Below are 14,017 nucleotides of genomic sequence, written 5' to 3'. Positions count from 1 at the left end.
ATTCCCTGCCAAGCAATACATGGCGATGTCAGTGATATTTCACGGAAATGTCCCGGTGCTTTTAAAACTCTGTTTACCACAGAAAATCTCTCAGTTTGCAAACTGCCGGCCAGGGCTGTTTCGGCCCTGTCTCCTTTCCCAGCCGGCTCTCTGCTGTCTGGTGATTCCATTCCTGGCAGCTCCTAGCACTGCCACGCCCTTCTTCCCGGGCTGCGCCACTCGGTACCCGCAGATGCTGCATCTGCCCCTGGGAACCTTCCCCTGGGTGGATAAAGCAAAGGCGGCTGGAGGGTTGCCCCATTTCACATTGGTTTGTGCCCACAAGACTGGTCTGCAGCGCTCACGCCCGAGGGCCCGGCCCTGCATTGTTACATGGGGGGCAGAGGCCCCCGGGTTGGAGGGGACGTTCGTTGTCTGGCTCCCGGGGGCGCACGAGGGGGCGCGACCTCGGCCAGCAGTGTCCTGGCTGGGGAAGGAGCCAGTCTGACCATGTGGTGCCAAGGAGCGCGCAGAGCAATCTCAGGCCAGGCCGAGACTAGAAAGTCCCAGGGCCGAGCCAGAGCCCGTGGGGCCTTATGGGGCAGGACTGGCCGCTCCTCCCTCGCCCGGGGGTCTGGTGCCCGGGGAAGGTCGAACGGTCACAAGGCCCACGCCCAAATCCCTCCCACTCCACGTGCCCGTAGCCGGGGAACAAGCCCAGGGGCCCGAAGAAGCTTTTAATTCGTCCTTGCTGCTGCGCCGCCTGCTCAGCTCCCGTCTCTCCCCACGGCCCCGGCCGAGCCCAGGCCCTGCCCTCTGCTCCCGCCGGCCCAGGCCCCGCACCAGCCACAGTCTGCACCCGCTGTGGCAGCAGAGCCGGCGTCCGCGCCGCGGGCAGGCACCGGGGGGGGGGCCCTCTGGCCGAATGGAGGCCCTGCCATTGGTGGCCCCTCACTGGAGCCCCCTCTTGGGAGCCCCCCTCTCTGGGCCAGTTCAAATGTGGGCAGTGGGGCTCGGAGCACGGCTCTCCCTGGGGAGACAGCAGGACCCGAGCCAGGGCCTGAGCCTGCCCCAGCTACAGCCCTGCCACGGCCATCTCCCCCTCCGGCTCGGCACCTGGGCACCTTCGCTACGGCCCCTCGGTCCCTGGCAAGGGGCCGTCTCAGGGCGGAAGCGCTTGCCTGGGTCTAACACCATCCTGGGCTGACAGCCTCATATTTATCGGGCTCTCAGGCCGGGAGCCTCCGCAGCACTTCTTCTTCAAAATCGTTTTCCTGAAGGTGGAGGCAGCAGGTTTGCAGACATGTTGGTGATGCCCAGAGCCCGCACCCCTCCCCCACTCAAACTCCCACCTCTGTGCCAGCCAGAGTCTCTGGGAGGGAGTTTGGGTGCTGGGTGCAGCCTGTCACATCCTGTCCCTGGCAGGTCCCAGGCCTCCCCCTCCAACCCTGGCTGCTGCAGCTCAGATGCTGGCTCCAGGTGGCAGGACCCTACTCCCCAGCGTCAGCCCCTCCGCTGCCTGCCCTGCCAAGCCTCTTGTCCGGAGAGTCGCCCCGGGCTGGGCCTCTGCCCTGGTTCCCCCTGCTCTCCTCTGCTGCTCCCTGCACCCGCCTCCAGTCCCAGCTCCGCTGCCTCCTGCTCCCGGGCTGCTTCCCTGGCCCCTCCAGCTGCAGCCCCACCCCTGGGCCATGTCTCTGGCTGCAGCCCCGCTCCTAGCCAGGCCCCACTGCTGGGCCGTGTCTCCAGCTGAATTGGCCCCTCCAAGCTCAACCCCCTCAGACTGACCCAACTCACACAAAAGGAAAAACTATGCAGCTCTTTAAAGACTAACAAGATGGTTTATTAGAGGATGAGCTTTCGTGGGCCAGACCCACTTCCTCAGATCATATTCTAGAAGAGAATTGGCATGGCCATATACACCAAGGCTACGTCTACACTGGCATGATTTTCCGAAAATGCTTTTAACGGAAAAGTTTTCCGTTAAAAGCATTTTCGGAAAAGCGCATCTAGATTGGCAGGATGCTTTTCCGCAAAAGCACTTTTTGCGGAAAAGTGTCTGTGGCTAATCTAGACGCGCTTTTCCGCAAAAAAGCCCTGATCGCCATTTTCGCGATAGGGGCTTTTTTGCGGAAAACAGTACTATGCTGTCTACACTATCCCTTTTGCACAAAAGTCTTTCGGAAAAAGACTTTTGCCCGAACGGGAGCAGCATAGTATTTCCGGAAAAGCACTGATGATTTTACATGAGATCGTCAGTGCTTTTCCGGAAATTCAAGCGGCCAGTGTAGACAGCTGGCAAGTTTTTCCGCAAAAGCAGATGATTTTGCGGAAAAACTTGCCAGTCTAGACACAGCCCAAAGGACTACAAGGAAAAAAGTGAACATATTATTAAACTGACAAATCAGATTTAGAACAGAAGGTGGGGCGAGGGAGAGGGAGGGAAGGAATAGCTGTTTATAAGTTGATGAATGGCTAATCAGGGGTGAAAAGTAGGGAAGCTGTCTTTATAATGTGTAAGGTAATTAGCATCTTTGTTAAGGCCCATTGGTAAAGTGTCTAATTTAAGCATGAATGACAGTTCTGAATCTTCCCTCTGTAAACTGGTGTTAAAGTCTCTTTGAAGTAAAATGCATGTAGTAAGGTCGTTAAGACTATGTCCAGGTAGGTTGAAATGCAAACTGATAGGTTTTTCCTTGTGAAGATGTCTGATTTGTGGGCGTTAATTCTTTGGCAAAGTGTCTTGGAAGTCTGTCCAATATACATAGCAGAAGGACACTGTTGGCACATGATAGCATAAATTATATTTCTGGACGAACAGGAATCTGTGTTCTTGATCGTATAACTGACATGGTTAGGCCCAGTGATGGTGTCACCGGAATAAATATATGGACAAAGTTGGCAACGGGGTTTCTTGCAAGGGAAAGTTCCAGGGTTGGTGGTAATGTAGTATGTCCTGTGGTTGTTGGTAAGAATCTTCCTGAGGTTAGGTGGTTGTCTATAGGGGTATGTCTACACTAAAGCACTAATTCGAACTAACTTAGTTCGAATTAGTTAATTCGAACTAAGCTAATTCGATCTAGTGCATCTAGACTTAAAAATTAGTTCGAATTAGCGTTTTGCTAATTCGAACTAGCATGTCCACATTGAGTGGACCCTGAACCGAGGTTAAGGCTGGCCGGAAGCAGTGCCGGCAGGGCATCAGAGGAGGACTTAGAGCGTGGAGCTGCTGTCTCAGGCTAGCCGAGGGCTGTGCTTAAAGGGACCCGACCCCCACCCTGGACAGACAGTTCTCAGGGGTTCCCCGCTTGCAAAGCAGTCCTGGCTTGGAGTGCCCTGAGTGCCCACGCTCAGCACATCACAGCACTCGGCCATCAGCCTGGCTGCACTCGCCGCAGGCTGCCATCCGGGGGGGGCCAATTGGGGGGCTGCAGGAGAGCTTCCACCCCGAGGAGCCCGCAGAGCCACCCCAGTCCTCCCCATCGGGGGCTCGTACCCCATTCCTCCCTCACCTCCTTCCACTTACCCCTCCCTACCCCCCCTTCCTGATGTACAAAATAAAGGACACGTGTGTTCAAAAATAGAAACTCTCTTTATTGAACAAAACTTGGGGAGATTGGGAAAAGGAGGTGGGAGAGGGGAAGAGAGAGGGTGGGAGGGGGAGGGCAACTAAAATGATCAGGGGTTTGGAACAGGTCTCATATGAAGAGAGGCTAAAGAGACTGGGACTTTTCAGCTTAGAAAAGAGGAGACTGAGGGGGGATATGATAGAGGTCTATAAAATCATGAGTGGTGTGGAGAGGGTACAAAAAGAAAAGTTCTTCATTAGTTCCCATAATAGAAGGACTAGAGGACACCAAATGAAATGAATGGGTAGCAGGCTTCAAACTAATAACAGAAAGTTCTTCTTCACAAAGCAAATAGTCAGCCTGTGGAACTCCTTGCTGCAGGAGGCTGTGAAGGCTAGAACTAGAACAGAGTTTAAAGAGAAGTGAGATAAAGTCATGCAGGTTGGGTCCATGGAGTGGTATTAGCCAGGGGGTAGAAATGGTGTCCCTGGCCTCTGTTTGTGGAAGGCTGGAGATGGATGGCATGAGACAAATGGCTTGGTCATTGTTTCGGTCCATCCCCTCCAGGGTCCCTAGTGTTGGCCACTGTCGGCAGACAGGCTATTGGGCTAGATGGACCTTTGGTCTGACCCAGTACGGCCATTCTAAGCTCAGGGTCGGGGGTCTCACTGGACCACCCTGATTTTCATGCACACCTGCTCCTGGGTGGCCAGGCTGGCAGCTCTCCTGCCCTAGACGGCCACTTTCCTGTGCCTACTGCAGAGGTTGTGGATGAGGTCCACGATGTCCGCTCTAGACCAGGTGGGCTCCCGCCTCTTGTGGACCTGGGCAGGCTCCCGGGAGCCGCCAGCCTGGTCCCGGGAAGAGGCGGAGGGCTGGGTGGCAGCGGGTGGCTGGCTCGAGCCGTGCCAGGTGCAGGGTCTGCTGGCTGGGTGCTGGCAGGCTTGCACCTGGCACGGGCACTGTAGCCAGACCGTGCCCCTTTAAGGGCTCCGGGGCCGGGAGGGGGGGCAGAAGAGTTTCCCTGGTGGTGCCCAGAGTGGCCACCAGGGAAAGCTGGGGAGGGCTAGCCTCCCACTAGTTCGAATTAAGTGGCCACACAGCCCTTAATTCAAACTAGTTAATTCGAACTAGGCGTTAGTCCTCGTAGAATGAGGTTTACCTAGTTCGAATTAAGCGCACCGCTCGTTCGAATTAAGTTCGAACTAGCCGTTTGCCTGTGTAGCACCTATCAAAGTTAATTCAAACTAACGTCTGTTAGTTCGAATTAACTTTGTAGTGTAGACATACCCTAGGAGAGTATGGGTCTGTCCCCCAGAGCCTCTTGGAGTGTAGTATCCTGTTCTAGTATAGGTTGTAGGTTATTGATAATGCATTGGAGGGGTTTAAGTTGGGGGCTATAAGTGATGACAAGTGATGGTTTTCTTGGGCCTATCTTGAAGTAGATGGTTTCTGGGTATTCGTCTGGCTCTTTAAATTTGTTTTTCTTATTTTTCCTGGTGGGTAATTGAGATTTACAAATGTTTGGTAGAGATCTTGAAGTTTCTGGTCTCTGTCAGTGGGATTAGAGCAGATGCGGTTGTACCTAGGGGCCTGACTATAGATGATGGATCGTATGGTGTGTCCTGAATGGAAGCTGGAGGCATGTAGGTAAGTGTAGCTGTCAGTGGGTTTTCTGTAGAGAGTGGTATTTAATTTTCCATTAGTGATTTGTACTGTGGTGTCCAGGAAATGGATCTCTCGTGTAGAATGGTCCAGGCTGAGATTGTAGGTTGGTAAAGTCTCTGTGGAATGCATTCAGTGTTTCTTGGCCATGGGTCCAGATCATGATGTCATCGATGTAGTGTAAGTTGAGGAGGGATAAAAGGGGTTGAGAACTGAGGAAACGTTGTTCTAAGTCAGCCATAAAGATGTTAGCGTACTGTGGGGCCATGCGGGTACCCATGGCTGTGCCGCTGAACTGGAGGTATGTTGTCCCCAAATTGGAAATAATTGTGGGTGAGAACAAAGTTACACAGATCTGCTACCAGATGGGCTGTGGTATCATCTGGGATAGTGCTTCTAATCACTTGTAATCCATCTTTGTGTGAAATATTGGTGTAGCGAGCTTCTACATTCATGGTGGCAAGGATGGTGTTATCAGGGAGGTTATCGATGTTTTGTAGTTTTCTCAGGAAGTCAGTGGTATCTCGGAGATAGCTGGGAGTGTTGGTACATAGGGTTTGAGGAGAGAGTCCAACAGTGAGTGTGCCAATACCTGAAATGACGGGATGTCCGGGGTATCCAGGTTTATGGATTTTGGGAAGCAAATAGAACAATCCTGGTTGGGGTTCAGAAAGTGTTTCTGTGTGTTTTTGGGCCCGAGTAGAGGTAGAGAGTTCCTTACGGAGACAGTGTAGTTTCTTTTGGTATTGTGAAGTGGGATCAGATGAGAGGTCTGTAAAATGTGGTGTTGGAGAGTTGTCTAGCCGTCTCCTGTTCATAGTCTGACTTATTCTTAATGACCACAGCGCCCCCTTTGTCAGCTGGTTTGATTATAGTGTTGGGGTTGTTTTTGAGACTCTGGATAGCATAGCGTTCAGTGCGGCTGAGATTGTATGTGTGATGTAGTGGGGGTACCTGGCTGGTTTCTATGCTGCTGGCTCTGGGGTAACCCCCACTGCTGCCGTGGGTACCAGGACCCAGCAAAACAGGATGAGTCACTATGCAAACCAGTGGCCAGACACCCCCCATGGAGAGGAACAAAGGAAGGTGGATGCTGCCCTGGCTGGGGGGCAGGGCTGGAAGAGAGTTAGTGAGTTGCGGTCTGGGAGCATGGAGGAGACAGCCTAGGGAAAGGGGCTGGAGTTTAGGGGCCCAGTCTCCCCCATCTCAAGGGGGCCTGAGGCATCCTAGCCCAGCTCTGGGACCAGATTCCATCTGTTCTGTGCTGTATCCTGGAGAGGCAATAAACTTCCTCTATTCCACCAGCTGGTGCAGTCTGTTTGTGCCATTTCGGGGTGCAGGAGACGGGGGACCCCCAACGTGCCGTAACAGTATGTCCCTTGTTGTTGTTTGTGTATAATGTCAGTCTGTGCATTGTTGTGGAAATCCAGATTGTAATTGCGACTGCCAGGGGGAGTCCACAGGACAAATCACTAATGGAAAATTAAATACCACTCTCTACAGAAAACCCTCTGACAGCTACACTAACCTACACGCCTCCAGCGTCCATCCAGGACACCCCACACGATCCATCGTCTATCATCAGGCCCTAGGTACAACCGCATCTGCTCTAATCCCACTGACAGAGACCAGAAACTTCAAGATCTCTACCAAACATTTGTAAATCTCAGTGCCCCAGATTTGTGTCCAATATGGTCGCTCTGGCACTGTAGTTCTATTTCTCCAGAAACAAACACCTTCATTTAGTCTTGTGGGCCTGTCAGCTTCTTACATCTATTTCTCCAAACAGCAGCCACCAAAGCCAGATGGTTCTGCTTCCAACGGTAAATAGGGACACGGTGCGTAATGTCCTGACCGCTCTGTGCTAACAGCCTTCATTACTCTCGGTAAAGTCTCCTCGTTAGCTCTGACCTCTGCAAATTCTTTCCCCTCCCTGAGGCTGGACGATACTTTTTTTTAAATCAGTGGGGCATGCACTACGCCCGAATCCGCCCCTGCTCCTACTGCAGTTGTATCAAACGTCCTGGACAATGTGCCCTTTCCCCCGCCCACCTGCACTCTCTGTACCACCCTGGGGCTTGGCATCTTTTAAATCCAAGATCGGTGCTTCATTCCCTGACAGATCAACAGTTCTCTTTGATCTTTTACCGTCACACCAGTACACATGTTCCAACAGTGGCAGCAAATTCCCCCCTTTAGAAACATTTAGTTTGACCTTCTTATTCTCCATGGTCCCTCCGGTTTTTTTCCATCTTGTTAACACTAATACAGAAACAACATTGGCCCGAGCACCAGTCTGCAGCTTGTCGGTTGTGACAGTCCCACTAATGTCTAAGGAATCGTCATTCACCTGCCCCTTCCTCCTCAGGGACAGCTGCCAGAGAGCGTCCGGCTCCCTTCTTGCATTACTGCACAAGCAAAGGGTTTGCTTCCGCTTGCGGAGTCGCTGACCCTGGGTGTGGACGGGGGCGCAACGATTGTCTTTCCCACTGACACTGCAGTGCTCTCCGAACGCTGGGCACCCTCCAGGCCACGTTCCCACCACATCTTGAGCAGTCCCCAACGTTTTCCCGACAAACTCTTGAGCTTTGCTTCTCCGTGCATCTTTCCTCCTTTGTCTGCTGTTCCCCTGACTGGCTGCTTGCCAGGTTTGTGCCACCGCCCAGTGTGGCAGGATCCCCTTTGCTTCCACCGTTTCCACGGGGTTGTGTGATTTCTGCTGCCAGGCCCAGTCTCACGGCGGTAGCCAGACTGAGAGCCATGTCTTCCCATAGCCCCTGGGCGGCTTTGGAGCGCTGGTGCCACGTACAAACCACAACAGCCCAGTGGGAAGTGTCCTCGCGCTTCCCCAGCACAAAGAGAGGGACCATCAGACCAGCAGCTGCCTCCCGCTGCGCAGACTGGAATCCCGCAGACACGCCTGCACCGAAGCAAAGGCACCACGGCAGTGATCTGCCGTCTGGAGCCTCCGCCAGGCTGCAGTCCCTGAATGCCCCACGTGCATATGGAAAAAGCAGCTGTGCTATATCGGCAGATACAGCCTGGGCATGCGCCATTGGCCTTGACTGTTTCTCTGACACGGGCACACGTAGCACTGCCGGCACTGGGACACCAGCTCCTTCCTCCCCTCCCCTCTCCATTTCTCGTGGCCGGCCAGGCTGTAAGGGCTGGGGGCAGCGAGGGCTGGAGGCTGGAGCCAGACCCATGCGGATGGGAAATCAGGCGCACGTTGTGAACGGTGAGCGGGGTCAGCCCCGGAGCCATTGGCCAAGGGAGGGGCCGACTCCCCGCCACCGACTGTGGTACCGCGACGACTGGCTGCTCCTCGGCAAGATCTGCTCTGGGGTCATTCTGGGGCGCGCTGGGGCCTGAGAGGCACAGGGGGGCAAACCAGAGGTGCACAGTGGTCCCTTGGTCTTGGAGCCCATCCACCCGCTGCTGTCGGCGCCTGGGGGCGAGCACCGCACGGAGCACAGCGGGGCCCGTGTGACACGAGGCCTCCCGTGGCTACTGCCCCACCACTAAGAATCGAGCAGGTGGCTAGTCAATGCGCCCAACCCTGCTCCCCGGGAGGTCAGCGGGGGGCTTGGGCGGGGCGCAGTGGGTCAGACCGGGCTCCTTCCTGGGCGCCCTCTTTCAGTCTGTCAGCAGACACAGTCCCCTGCACCAACACTGGGAGCAACGATTCCGCCCGGCTCCGTCCTTTAACGTCCCTGGGGCAGCAGTGGCTGCTGCTCCCGTCCCGGCCACGTCCTGCCAGGCCACGGCGTCAGCTGCCGCTGTGACCGCTGGAGCTGCAAGCGCTCAGTGGGACCGGCTGGAATGTGGGGCGTGGGAAGGAGGCGCTGGGATGGGCCAGGCAGCTCTTCCCTGGCCCCAGGCTCCCTCCTCCCTGCACATAAAAGGCTCCTGGCTAGCAGGGAGAGGAGAAGGTGGGAAGAAGGCGAGTGCAGCGGCCACTGCAGAGACCAGCCCCAGCCATGGGGAGAGCTGCCCGGAAATGGCTCGTCCCGCTGCTCTGTCTAGCAGTAACGGTCTGTCAGGCTCAGGACACCTGCCCAGGTGAGGGACAGACAATCCCTGTTCACAGCTGCATTTCAGCCTCTGCTCCCTGCCCAGCTGGGCCCTGCAGAACTGGGAACTGGGCAGCAGTTCTGTGGTGCTTTGCCTGCTCGCGGTGCCATGTAACAGCTTCTTTGTAGAAAATTACCCACACAGCTAATGACTCAACTTATGCCTTATAAAATCTTACTCTTCAAAGCTCATTGGGATCCTATGATTTCAGATTTCTCTGCTTTTTAAAGTTAATGTTTAATAATTTAAGATGATTAGAGCCCTGCAAATCTATGGCTATCTGCTTTATATCTGCAGGTATCCACAGCCACAGTTCATTTTTGTGAATTTTGATACAAATTTTGTATCTAGAACCCTGCAAATGTGTGGATATCTGTTTCATATCTGTGGGTATCTGCATTCATGGATTCATATCTGCAGTTCATTTGTGCAGCTACAGTTACTAGAGCGGATATAAAAATTTGTATTTGTGCAAAGCTCTAAAGATGATTATTTTTAAAATCACATCTTGTTCTGTATCTATCATTACAAGTCCACAATATAACTCATTCAATGTCAAGACATTTGTTTCTACACTTTGGGTTGAGAATTCAGCAGCATTGGCAGGTTTATTTTAGTTCACCCTGAAATCCTGTGATTGTTAGGCAAAAGTTAGTCACGTTTGTGCAGAGCTCATTCAGGCGAACTCCCTTTAGAGGAAATGGGATGCTTCCTAAATAAGGATTGAATAGAGGCATTGCTATCTTAGAAAGAAATCAATGTATTACTTCAAGGATAGTGATAGAAATGTAGCTGTGTTAGTCTGGTGTAGCTGAAACAAAATACAGGACTATGTAGCACTTTAAAGACTAACAAGATGGTTTATTAGGTGATGAGCTTTCGTGGGCCAGACCCACTTCCTCAGATCAAATAGTGGAAGAAAATAGTCACAACCATATATACCAAAGAGATACAATTAAAAAGATGAACACATGTGAAACACTTTTCATATGTGTTCTTTTTTTTAATTGTACCCTTTGGTATATATGGTTGCGACAATTTTCTTCCACTATTTGATCCGAGGAAGTGGGTCTGGCCCACGAAAGCTCATCACCTAATAAACCATCTTGTTAGTCTTTAAAGTGCTACATAGTCCTGTGTTGTACTTCAAGGAGGTAATGCTTTCGCACTTCATTTCCTTCAGTTCGTGATCATTCTGAAAACTATTTTCTATGTACAATCTATGCCAGAGAGCTCCAAGTTGCAGGGGGGAGGTATTCCTGTATCATGGGATATATCAACCATGTCCATATTTTGTTTGCCTAAAAAATGTCCACAATAATAGAGCTCAACGGACTTGGCAGGTGTAACCCTAATTTGTCTCCACTGACGTCCCTATACATCATTGTATGTGTATAATAGAGGTTAAAACATAGTTAATTCTTACAAATGGATTGCCTGGGCTTGTCAGGGCAACTGGTTTTTAAAGTAATTTACTTTTGGACACTTTTCTGTACTGAACAGCAGCTCTTGGTTTTTCCTCTGCATTTTGTTGAACCTCTCTAGTCTAGCACTCTCTGGTCCAGCGTGATTTTACTTAGGCAGATGTCCACTTACCATGGGTGAGGCCAAGATTCCCGCAGTCTCGTAAAGTTTGTTACAACCCCCAGTCCTGGCGCTCTGTGTTCTGTGCATTTATTTAGCTCTAACTTACCCTAAACGTCTTCTAAGAGCCCAGTGAGCAAGGGGAGTGGTGACTGGTCAGGTCCTGAGGGTGCCAGACTAGAAAGGTTCAACATGTAGCACTAACCTCCGACCATTAACATTAGGGCATTGTCTCTCAAATGCAAAAAGCTGAAGGAGATGTTGGATATTAATCAGCTAATAGAGAAAAGAAAAGGCAAGAACTTTCTAGACTCTTCTTTGCTGAGTTTATCCTTCTGGGTTTCTGAACAGTGTTTCTGATCTGGAGAACCTAACAGTCATTGATTTGGGTTCATTTCTTTCCCCAGAGGTGACGGTAGTAGGTCTCAACAATACCAAGAAACTGACCATTGTCCAAGGCTGCCCAGGAATTCCAGGTGCTATAGGATCCAGAGGAAACCCAGGAATTGCAGGAAATATAGGTACAGAATGAGAATCAGCCATGGTGATTCCTATTTATGGTGCTCACATAAATAGGAATCAATTTTGTAATATGCTCAAGCTTTGGAGATTCCACTCAACCTTGATATGGAGGAAATTCTGCCCAGCTTACATGGCATATCTCCCATGTCCTCTGGTGAGAGGTTAGACCTTCTAGCTCCTAAATATCGTCCGTTCCCTTTGGGGCACAAGACTGACAAACAAGTCGTCTGGTTCTCTCTCCATCTGGATCACTGGGTGACCCTAAATATCAGGGACTCGGGAAGCCAGATGCAGATATTTGAATTCTGACAGAGATTAATTATTCCAATACTGGGTTGGGTGGGTGTCAAATACTCAGTAATTACAATACCTTGAAAAATATTGAGTTTTCTCTGTTTGCAGGAGAACGGGGAAGTCAGGGGATCCCTGGAAAGGCAGGACCAGTTGGCCCAAAAGGTAAAGTAACAAAGGGCAAAAGAGCTTTGTTTTCCTATTGGGTGACTTAAAAAGAGGAAATTTGTTTTGAATCAAATGTTTAATTAGCGCTCTTTATCTAACACCAGTTCCTATCATATCTGGGCTCCAAAGCCACCCTGGCTTCCCTTCACTCTATTTGACATCAAAGGGTTTATTATTCCAACACAACTTCTGTTCTGCTCCACAGCCGAGATCGGGGAATCTCTGACCAGCCTTTCCTGTTTTATCTTTTGTTCAACCAGGAGTAAAAGGTGCTGCTGGCCCCCCTGGACTGACAGGTGAGAGTCCTGCGATGGTTCTTCTCACTGCAGAGCCGGGCACCTTGTGGTGCTGTTCACGGTGACAGAGGACTTGGGAGCTACAACTCTCCCACCACGTTTCATTGTTCGGTTTTCCTTCCAGCATCTTGCTGGAATGAGAAGTGTCCCCTCTGTGTCTCCTTTGAACAGCCCAATGACAATGAAAATGATGTTCTGAAATGGACAGTTGGAAACATTCTTCTGCTTTGCTGAAAGTATTTGACAAATATGATCCCAACTGTTTGAAAGCCAAAACTGCATTTTTTTTGGTGAATAAAATATTAGAGCTGGAAAATTTACACCCAGCTCTAATTATAATGTCTGATGCTCTATGTCACAAGGTCCTATGCAGTAACGGGAAACAGACCCCAACTGCAGTGTAGACATAGCCTAAGCCTATTTCAGTTCAGCCAGTGCAGAGACAAGACAAGATAAATGCGGTGCTGCCAACCCCAGATGACTGAATATCTTGAGTCAGGTTCACCAAAAATCAGGAGGCTGATTTTAGAATCATGAGACTATGGACAAATAATAGTCTTGGTGTTCTTTTTATTTGCTTTCTCCTTTTTGTGTGTTTAGGGTGCACTAGGGTCACATTTTAAGCTTTCTCCAGAGCTTTTCCTTTAAGAACGAAGGCTGTAATGATCTCAGACCCATATGGTCCCAGCATGTCGGGCTTTCAGGAAAACAATAATTATCATGAAACTCGTGACAAAACCGTATGAGTCGGCAACACTGTAAATGTGTCACCTGAGCCCCACAAAACACCAACATTAACAGATTGCTCAGAGTGTAAGGGGTGCATGGCTTTCTCCTAGCCCCGTGCACAATTACACCCACGTGATTGCTGTGGTGAGAGGTTGAATTATGCAGGTGGCATCTAGGCAAAACACGGATTTTACACTGAGTTCTATTTTTAGGAAGTCAAGGAGCCCCGGGGGACCCTGGACCTGCTGGAATACCCGGTGAGACCCTCTGCACTCTCCCTTGTACTGTGCGCATCATTGCAGTTTCATTTCTTCAGCACTAACATCAAGTGGCCTGAGGAGCTCGCTTCTTGGCTAGTTACCACGTCCACAGTATCAAGCTCACTGATTGTTCTGTAAGATTTGGGCTTTATAAAGGGAGAAATAGCCCTGCCTGCAGAAACAGGTGCCATCCATGTTTTGTAACATCCAAACCAACGCTAGGCAGAGCACCCTCAGTGTTAAAGAGAACAGCTGAAATGTAGGTGAAATCCACAAATCTGGATGTGTATCTAGAGAACGTTGCTTTCTCCTACATCCCTCCTGTCTCCAATGTACTGAGAGTATGAATCACAAGAAATGGATTTTATTTAGATGTCCAGTTAAAGGAATGGCCCTTCGTCTACCAGTATTTTATTTAACTGATATTCTCCCATTGTCACTTTTTTTTTTAATATATTGAGTCAAATTCACAGCTAATGTAAGCATATGCAGTTCCCCTGGGTTTGTGGGCATTGATCCTATGAACTGACCAGACATTAATTTAGCTTGTTAAGGACCAATTCTTACCCATGCAAGTAGGAGCCTCATAAGAGGGTTACAAAATAGTGTTGGCTACATATTGAGACCCGTCTTGATAGTTTAGTGTAGAAGGCTCACATTCGAGACGAGTGTGATTCCATTCGCACTTGGTTTTTCATAGTTAAAAAGCTGCCTAGGGCCTTTTCAGCATAACTACAGGCAGTCCCCGAGTTACGCGGATCTGACTTACGTCGGATCCGCAGTTACGAACGGGGCCGTCTCCCTGGTCTCCAGCAGACCAGGGAGAGGAAGCAAAGCGGCGGAGCACGCGGGCAGCGGACAGCCCAGACGCGTCTGGGCAGTC

The 14,017-nt window shown here is 50.7% G+C and overlaps 1 long non-coding RNA gene across 1 annotated transcript; it reads left to right on the top strand.

Moving 5' to 3' along the window:
- Nucleotides 1–11,272: 11,272 nt before the first annotated feature.
- On the top strand, nucleotides 11,273–13,132 carry LOC142819318 (uncharacterized). The gene is made up of 4 exons (XR_012897171.1): nucleotides 11,273–11,389; nucleotides 11,793–11,846; nucleotides 12,110–12,145; nucleotides 13,087–13,132. It is a non-coding gene; the product is annotated as an uncharacterized LOC142819318 (long non-coding RNA).
- The last annotated feature ends 885 nt before the right edge of the window (nucleotides 13,133–14,017 follow it).

This window comes from Pelodiscus sinensis, chromosome 22 (assembly GCF_049634645.1).
Source record: "Pelodiscus sinensis isolate JC-2024 chromosome 22, ASM4963464v1, whole genome shotgun sequence".
Classification (NCBI taxonomy): domain Eukaryota; kingdom Metazoa; phylum Chordata; order Testudines; family Trionychidae; genus Pelodiscus; species Pelodiscus sinensis.
The sequence above is the reverse complement of the archived record's forward strand: the minus strand, read 5'-3'. Positions and strand labels throughout refer to the sequence as shown.